This window comes from Bufo gargarizans, chromosome 1, assembly GCF_014858855.1.
Source record: "Bufo gargarizans isolate SCDJY-AF-19 chromosome 1, ASM1485885v1, whole genome shotgun sequence".
NCBI classification, from domain to species: domain Eukaryota; kingdom Metazoa; phylum Chordata; class Amphibia; order Anura; family Bufonidae; genus Bufo; species Bufo gargarizans.
In genome coordinates, this window is record NC_058080.1 from 252,242,657 (window position 1) to 252,251,749 (window position 9,093).

The 9,093-nt window shown below is 50.4% G+C and overlaps 1 protein-coding gene across 1 annotated transcript in view; it reads right to left on the reverse strand.

Annotated features, from left to right (window-relative positions):
- The window catches only part of BDH2 (3-hydroxybutyrate dehydrogenase 2), an 81,136-nt gene extending 72,258 nt beyond the window's left edge, over positions 1-8,878 (reverse strand). Inside the window, exon 1 of the mRNA XM_044276561.1 lies at positions 8,799-8,878. The gene's annotated coding sequence lies outside the window, so the exon portion shown is untranslated. The remainder of the gene's footprint in view (positions 1-8,798) is intronic.
- Between the last annotated feature and the right edge of the window lie 215 nt (positions 8,879-9,093).

The window sequence follows — 9,093 nt, forward strand, 5'->3', positions numbered from 1 at the left end:
CTCCGCTACCAGGCGGATGCGTCTTGACTGCAGCACAGCCATGCCATGTGGCCGTACCCTAAGGCTGGGTTCACACTTGAGCGTTGCGCAAACGCGCATTTTTATGCGCGTTTTTGTAATAGTAAACGCGCGTTTGACGCGCGTTTGTGTGATTCACTACAGTGTCCTATGGCCACAAACGCCCCAAAAGTCGCTCATGTACTTTTTGGAGCGTCGGGCGTTTTACAGCGCGATCGTACGCGCTGTAAAACGCCCAAGTGTGAACCATTCCCATAGGGAATCATTGGTTTCTCCTTGTTGAGCGTTTTACAGCGCGTAGGAACGCGCTGTAAAACGCTCAGGTGTGAACCCAGCCTAACAGAACCTCCGCCTCCCTATAAATGTGCTGCACACAGGACTCTGGTCTAGCATCAATAGTAAGGGTCCATTCACACGTCCGCAATTCTGTTCCGCATTTGGGGGAACGGAATTGCAGACCCATTCATTTCTTTGGGGCCGCACGATGTGCGGCCCAGATCCGCAATTCTGGGTCCGCAATTCCGTTCCCGAAAAAAATTAGAATTGCGGACAAGATTAGGCATTTTCTATTAAGTGCCGGCGATGTGCGGTCCGCAAAATGCGGAACGCACATCGCCGATGTCCGTGTTTTGCGGATCCAGGGATCCGCAAATCACACACGGACGTGTGAATGGACCCTAAGGTTACCTGCACATGATGTGGACTACGAGTGGTTTTTCCATGCAGATTTTCATGCATAAATAAAATGGACCATAAGGTCTCATGCACAAGCTTGTAGACGTTTTTGCGGTCTGCAAATCGCGGAACGCCAAGACACAGACACCAGCCTTTATTTTGTGGAACAGAATGTCTGGGCCATAATAGAACAGTCCTATCCTTGTCTGTAATGAGGACAAGAACAGAACATGTTCTATATTATTGCAGACGGCACACGGTGTGCTGTCCGCATCTTTTGCAGCCCATAACCCTGCTTTCACACCTGAGCGTTTCTCAAACGCGCGTTTTACGCGCGTTTTTATGCATGTTTTTTGTAATAGTAAACGCGCGTTTGACGCGCGTTTGTGTGATTGACTGCAGTGTCCTATGGCCACAAACGCGCGTCAAAACGCCCCAAAGAAGCTCAAGTACTTGATTATGCGTCGGGCGTTTTACAGCGCGATCGTACGCGCTGTAAAACGCCCAGGTGAGAACCATTCCCATAGGGAAGCATTGGTTTTCATGTGTTGAGCGTTTTACAGCGCGTTTGAACGCGCTGTAAAACGCTCAGGTGTGAACTTAGGGTAAAAGTGAAGTTCACATCCAACCCACAAAAAATGTGGATCGGATGCAGACAAAAAATACGTTCGTGTGCATGAGCCCTAAATGAGATTTGATAAATCATATGCACATTTTGTCTTTTTGTGTGGATTTTGTGAAGTGTGGATTTTAAAGTAAGTAGAATGTTAATTGTTTGTGCGATTCTGAACCTTCTGTACAGAGATTTTCCCCATAGACTCAATGGTGTTGTTACCATTAAGAGAAAGGCCGCTTTCAGACGAGCGAGTGTCACGCTCTGGACTTGCAGCGCAGCTCCCGTCCTGAACTTCCAGCACTGCTAGGGTCGCATAGCATTATAGTGAGTTATGATGCTATGTAACCCTCAGGCCCCTTTCACACGAGCGAGTATCTCGCGGGGGTGCAATGTGTTATGCGAACGCATTGCGCCCGCGTGGAATCCGGACCCATTCATGTCAATGGAGCCGTGTACATGTGCGTTAGTTTTCACGCATCACTTGTGCGTTGCGTGAAAATGGCAGCATGTTCCATATTCTGCAATTTTCACGCAACGCTGGCCCCACAGAAGCGAGTTGAGCTGCGTGAAAATCGCATTGCATCCGCAAGCAAGTGTGGATGCCTTTTTCACGGATGGTTGCTAAGAGCTTTTGTTTGTAAACATTCAGTTTTTTTTATCACGTGCGTGCAAAATGCATTAAATCGCATTACACCCGCGCGATCGCAAACTGAACGCGATCGTAAACAAAACTGAATAGACTTGCTTGCTAAATCGCGCAGTTTTCACTGAACGCATCCGGACACGCTCATCTGCAAGGGGCCTTAGAGGTCTGGAATGTATTAAATGACACTGACATAATGCTGTCAGTGTTATCCAATACATTCCAGAACTGCACGGTTTCTTGTGCACACTTCTTTTGATGTGGTTTTGACTCAAACTTACCCTTTACATTGCAAACGCTGAACTTCCCACAAAAAAAAAAAAATATATATATATATATATATATATATATATATATAAAAAAAAAATCGGAACAACTGACACGCTGCGGGTTTCTAAATCTGCATGGCAGGTCGATTTCCACATGGAAAAAAAGCTGTGTACATGAGATTTGTCAGATCTCATTCACGTTGCTGATACTGTAGAAAGGGAGCATTCACACAACCGTATCCAATCTGTAAAACACGGATACTGCCAGTTTCCGCGGGCCCTAATGTAGAAATGACTATTCCCTTACGTCCTCAACAGCAGCACAGATGGGGTTAACTGCCCCTGTGGACTGGTAGGACCGGCGGAATTTTAATGAGCCCAAGAACCAATAAACGATCTTCAGCTCCCTGAAAGGGAGGAGATCACCCCCCAGCCCACCGTGTTTTTTTCTGTCCTCTGGACAGGTGGACTGGCGTGTCGCTCCCTCTTTGGGAGCTGAAGATTGCTTAGGGGTTCTTTTTTCCCTCCTTAAAGCTTAGCTCGCTTTCTATGCATCTCAGTGCCTTTATTTTAGGCCTGATCATGGCGATTTCGGTCTGGGGTACCGTTGGGGAGGGGGGCGTCCCCTCCCCTCTTCTTTCATCATCTGTAGACGGTGCTCCGTTCCTCCGTTACCGCATGTGTGCGGCGCTATGGGCGCCGCCATTTCCCGGAAGTGACGCGCCTTAGGTGCGCTACGTCACTTCCGGTTTTCCGAAGCGATGCGGTGATGTATAAAACTCACCTTTTCTTAAACTGGCTCCCTAGAATGACATCCTGGACTTAGGATTAGTCTGGGGAGACAATTTTTCGTTTAGGTAGAGCCAGTATAGGCTCTGGTTTTTCTGAGTGCTTGCTTTGGCAGCACATATACAAAAAAAAAAAAAAAAAGGGAGTGGTGCTGATCTCGTTTCAGGAACCCGCCCATTGGGCGGGGTTTCCTCCTTTTAAGCGCCCAGAGCCCATCAGTCAGTGCTCTGGTTGCGTTGCTTTCACAAGTTAGCTCCAGAGCTCTCCTGTGCTTTGTGATATTCCTGCAGTATTGCTTTGCTTGGGTTTTGTACTTCCTCTTCTTTCAGCTCTATTTCTTCTAGTGCTGGTGGGCCCCCTTAAGGTCTGGTTTTCTCCACCTCCTGATGTTGTAGGTGTTATGACCTGTTTTGTTTCTTCCATTACAGACTATGGCTTCCCCTAAGGAGGATCAGCGGAAGGCTGGGGCCAAGAGGAAGCATTTGGCATGTTACGAATGTAACACACCCCTAGTTGACAGCTGTCCTTACTCCAGATGTGAGAGTTGTCGCACGGCATCCACGGAACCCACGATGCAGGAGATGTTCCAATGGACCAAGACATACGTGGATGATTCCATCAAGGGAGTAGTTCAGCTACTTAATGAGAGGCTACCAGGTCCCTCTCAGACTCCCATGGAGGTGGGCGCACCGGTCGAAAGACCTACCCCCTGTTCAGTGGGGTCTTCTTCTTCTGAGGAAGAAGAATCTACTTCTTGCTTTTTTCCTCCAGAAAAGACGCAGAAGTTACTCAAGTCCATCAGGTCGGGGGACCAGGATGTTGACATGGGGGAGTCCTCCGATCCCGCCGGTCGGACACAGCGTGTCTTTAGAGCGGATGAGACCCTCCTCTCTGTGATGCGCACAGAGTGGAAGAAGCCTGAGAAGGGTCCAGTGCTTACCAGAAAATTCAGACTCATGTACCCGATGGCTAAACCCTTGGTGGAATCGTGGGGTTCCGTTCCCAAGGTGGACATGGCTATAGCCAAGTTGTCCCGGCGCACTCTAGTCCCTGCAGACGATGGGTCTAGCCTGCAGGACCCCCTAGACCGGAGGGCAGAGTGCACCCTTAGGAGGGGTTACGCGGCGGCCGCCGCCTCCGCATCTACTTCCATTGCGGCCACTGAGGTAGCCACCTATCTACGCTCTAGGCTTAATCAAATCCAGACGGATGTGGACCAGAGCGTATCAAGAGACGACATCCTGGCAGCCTTCAAGTCAGCCAACCTGGCTATGGACTTTTTAGTTGATTCCTCCCAGATGCAGCTAAAGCTGGCCGCCAAAACTATGGCCCTAGTTTCAGCTGCCCGCAGACCACTCTGGCTGAAACCGTGGATTGCGGATAACGCATCCAAGTTTAACCTTTGTGGGCTCCCCTTCGAACCAGATAGGTTATTCGGGTCCGAATTGGACAAAATAATGGAGGGGCTCTCCGATAAAAAAGGGAAGAGCCTCCCCCAGCAGCCCTTTCGGGGACGCCCCAGACAGGAAAAGAAGGGCGGAGGTCGTTCTGGGCAGCAGTCTAGGCGCAGAGATTGGGGGGGGCCATCTCGTAAATATCCGAGACGCCCCCGCAAACCCACCAGGGAGGCAAAACCCTCCTGACTATGGGCCTCCTCGAGGCTCTTGGATAAGCCCTGCTGCCCCTGCAGTGTCTCCTCTAGATTTTCCCGTACCCCTCCCCCAGATTCCCGTGGGGGGCCGTCTTACCCATTTCAAAGACTCTTGGAGCCGGTTGATTGCAGACCCCTGGGTCCAGGACATAGTTTCCGCCGGGTACCGGGTAGATCTTATCTCTCTCCCCCCAGAGAGATTCATCGCCACACGAAGCTTCGGGTCTGCCAAACAGGTGGTCCTAGAATCTTACATTCAGGACTATATTTCCAAGGGAGCCCTGGAGGAGGTACCGGCAGGGGAGAGGGGCCTAGGGATTTATTCACCAGTGTTCCTGGTTCCCAAGAAGACAGGAGATCTCCGGATGATCATCGATTTGAGATTCCTCAATCGATTTATAAGGAAAACAAGGTTTCGCATGGAAACCATAAGGTCAGTCAGCCATATCCTCAATTCTGGGGACGTCATGGCTACTCTGGACCTCAAGGATGCGTACCTTCACATTCCGATCCATTCCGCTTCCCGGAAACTCCTCAGGATCGCGGTCCAGATCTCAGGGGTTTGCAGGCACTTTCAGTTCGCCGTGCTTCCCTTCGGAATCTCTTCTGCCCCCCTCATCTTCACCAAGGTGGTAGTTTCGGTGGTGGCAGCTTTGAGACTCCAAGGACTGACTATTATTCCTTATCTGGACGATTGGCTTTTCATAGCCTCTTCAGTTCCGATCCTTACCCACCATCTTCAGGTCGCAGTCTCCTTTCTCTTCCGCCTAGGCTGGATTATCAACTGGCAGAAGTCGAATGTGAGCCCATCGACTTCAATCCATTACTTAGGATTCGTGGTCGACTCTGTGGAGATGTCCCTCCGGTTGACTCCAGAAAGGAGAGCGCGGATTCAGGACCTGGCAAAGGTCCTTTATGTCCCTCGTCGAGTCTCTATCCGGACTCTCATGAAGATGCTGGGGCTCATGTCAGCGGCTGCGGATGCGGTCCCTTGGGCGTTATGGCACCTCCGTCCTCTTCAGTCGGAGGTCTTACACCTATGGAACGGCAGCCCTGCGGGGCTAGATTCCCTGTGCTCCCTGTCCGGTCAAACCCGAAATTCCCTCAGATGGTGGTTTCAGCTACCAGCAGGGAAGTCTATGACCCAACCAGCTTGGGTCATATTGACTACAGACGCGTCCCTTGTAGGCTGGGGCGCTCACCTGGACGGATCCCCAATTCAGGGATCTTGGTCTCCTCTGGAGCGGCATCTTTCCTCCAATCTTCGCGAGATGCGAGCTATCCGGCTAGCCCTCCTTCACTTTGCGCCTCAGATCCGGGGCAAAGCAGTGAAAGTCCAGTCAGACAATATGACTGCTGTCCTCTATATAAACAAACAGGGAGGCACAAGATCATTGCCCCTTCTGTCAGAGATCGGGGTAATTCTTCGGTGGGCAGAGCTGAACCTTTCCCATCTATCTGCCGTTCATATTCGAGGCTCCCTCAATATGATAGCGGACCGCTTAAGTCGAGGATTACCGACCATGGAGTGGTCTCTGCATCCGGAGATCTTCAGGCAGCTAGTTCACAGATGGGGTATGCCAGAAGTGGATCTCATGGCAACCAGGTTCAACGCCAAGGTGATGAGGTTCTGTTCCCTCTACAGGGAAGACAACCCCCTGGCGATAGATGCTCTGTCAATACCGTGGAGGTTCAGGCTGGCTTACATCTTCCCTCCCTTTTCCATGATACCGAGGGTATTGATGAAAATCCGTCAGGATCAGGCCTCGGTAATAGCCATCATACCGTTTTGGCCCAGAAGATCCTGGTTTACCCAGCTCATTCAGATGAGTCGGGGACAATACTGGAGACTCCCCCCGGAGCAGACCCTGGTGTCGTGGGACACTCACCTCTGCCCAGATCTGCACAGGTTCAACCTGACAGCCTGGAGGTTGATCAGTCCCTTCCCAACATAGAAGGGCTTTCCGAGTCGGTCCTGAGAACTTTGTCGCATTCCCGAGCAGAGTCTACAAAGAAGGCCTACTCCAGGATCATGAGAATCTTCGAGGCATGGTGTGATTCCAGACAGGTGGCGTCTGCAGATCCGCCCCTTCCTGCGATACTTCAATTTCTTCAGGATGGATTAGATAGAGGCCTATCTCCAGCTACCTTGAAGGTACAGGTTTATGCCATCTCGGCCTGTCTCAACAGGCCACATTCTCGGGACCCACTCATCAAACGCTTCCTGAAGGGAGCTGAAAGACTAAAGCCTACTATACTGAAACCTATCCCCCAGTGGGATCTTTCAGTAGTGCTCAGGGGGCTAGCATCTCCCCCCTTCGAGCCCTTGGAGGAGGTAAATTTTAAATTTCTGACTTTAAAGATGGTCTTTCTTCTGGCTATAGCTTCAGCCAAAAGAGTTTCTGAATTGCAGGCTTTTTCCGCAAATCACCCGTACATTATTTTTCTACAGGATAGAGTACTCCTGAAGTTTTTACCTTACTTCAGGCCTAAGGTGCCTACTTTCCAGAACATCAATCAGGTAATATCTTTACCAGTTTTGTTTACAGCCTCCTCCTCTGATACTCCAGCTAGAGACCCGCTGGATATTTCAAGATGCCTCCAGATCTATGTGGATAGATCTAGTGAGTTCAGGAAAGATGAGAATCTTCTTATCCTGTTTGCCGGTAAGTCTAAAGGCCGTAAAGCGTCTAAAGCCACCATTAGTCGCTGGATCAAGGAGGCCATTTTGGAAGCTTTCGTCTCCCAATCCTTAGATCCTCCCGAGTTTGTGAGGGCCCATTCTACTAGGGCGGTCTCCACCTCGGTTGCGGAGAGAAGACTCCTCCCCTTAGAGTTGATCTGTAAGGCGGCCTCCTGGAGCTCTGAGTCAACCTTCATCTCCCATTATAGGATAGATGCTAGGATGGCAGAGTTTTCGGCTTTTGGGCAGACTGTTCTTAGTTCTGCCAGGCATGAGGACCCTCCCTAGGGGATTCTTCTTGCTATCTCCCCATCTGTGCTGCTGTTGAGGACGTAAGGGAATCGTTAATTTCTAACGATAATTTGTTTTCCCTTAGTCCTAACAGCAGCACACAAATATCCCACCCTAAATACATTATGCTTGTTAAAAACACGGTGGGCTGGGGGGTGATCTCCTCCCTTTCAGGGAGCTGAAGATCGTTTATTGGTTCTTGGGCTCATTAAAATTCCGCCGGTCCTACCAGTCCACAGGGGCAGTTAACCCCATCTGTGCTGCTGTTAGGACTAAGGGAAAACAAATTATCGTTAGAAATTAACGATTCTATGCCTGAAAAATGGACAGGAATTGGGAATTTTCGATAATTTGCGGAACAGCAGCACAGATGACATCGCTGTGCTGTCTTCTTTGATTGCAGCCCCACAGAAATGAATGGGAAAAAATGCACATCGGAATGCAGACTGAAAATACGGCCGCGTGAACGCTCCCCTAAATACGGCCGCGTGAACGCTCCCCTAAATACGGCCGCGTGAACGCTCCCCTAAATACGGCCGCGTGAACGCTCCCCTAAATACGGCCGCGTGAACGCTCCCCTAAATACGGCCGCCTGAGCGCTCCCCTAAATACGGCCGCCTGAGCGCTCCCCTAAATACGGCCGCCTGAGCGCTCCCCTAAATACGGCCGCCTGAGCGCTCCCCTAAATACGGCCGCCTGAGCGCTCCCCTAAATACGGCCGCCTGAGCGCTCCCCTAAATACGGCCGCGTGAACGCTCCCCCGCACAAAGATCCATGCGGAAAAACAGTGCATGATCCGTAACGTGTGCAAGTAGTCTAAACCTGGCGCAGGGGAATGGACTGTGATCCTCACTGGGACTGATGTTAATGATTACAATGTCTGTTGTACAGCACTGCGGCATATGTTGGTGCTTTATGCTTATTATCGTTGGTTCTGCCACTGAGTGCAGATAAAGTCTCATTCACATGCAGACCCCACTACCGCAACCTCCATCCCCAAGAGGAGAACCCGATTACTAACGCATTGCAGGACATTACACACGCCAGTCTCCTTATCTGTAGCTATAGGATACCTGTAAGGGACAGTACAGACTATGCTGCTCACTCAGTTATTACTAGCGCCGGGTAACTACATACCATAGACTAGAAATGAAGGCACTGACCTGAGTACTCGGCCCCCGGACTGTCAGCAGACTGACCTCTGAACTGTCAGCAGTCACGTGTCACACAGGAACTAGCCCCCACTGAATCAGCGAGCTAAGCGTTCTATACAGGGGCTCACCCGGCGGTTGGCCGCCACCTAGTGTTCAGTTCACGTTAGTACAAGCGATCATCATGTCTTCACTTCAGGTCATCGTCCACAGTTTGTGTGTGGCGCGCAGACATAAAAACATACAGTGAAATGTCTCTGGCGTGTAAAAACCTCACCAGAATAAATACTATGTGGTTTTCTTTAAC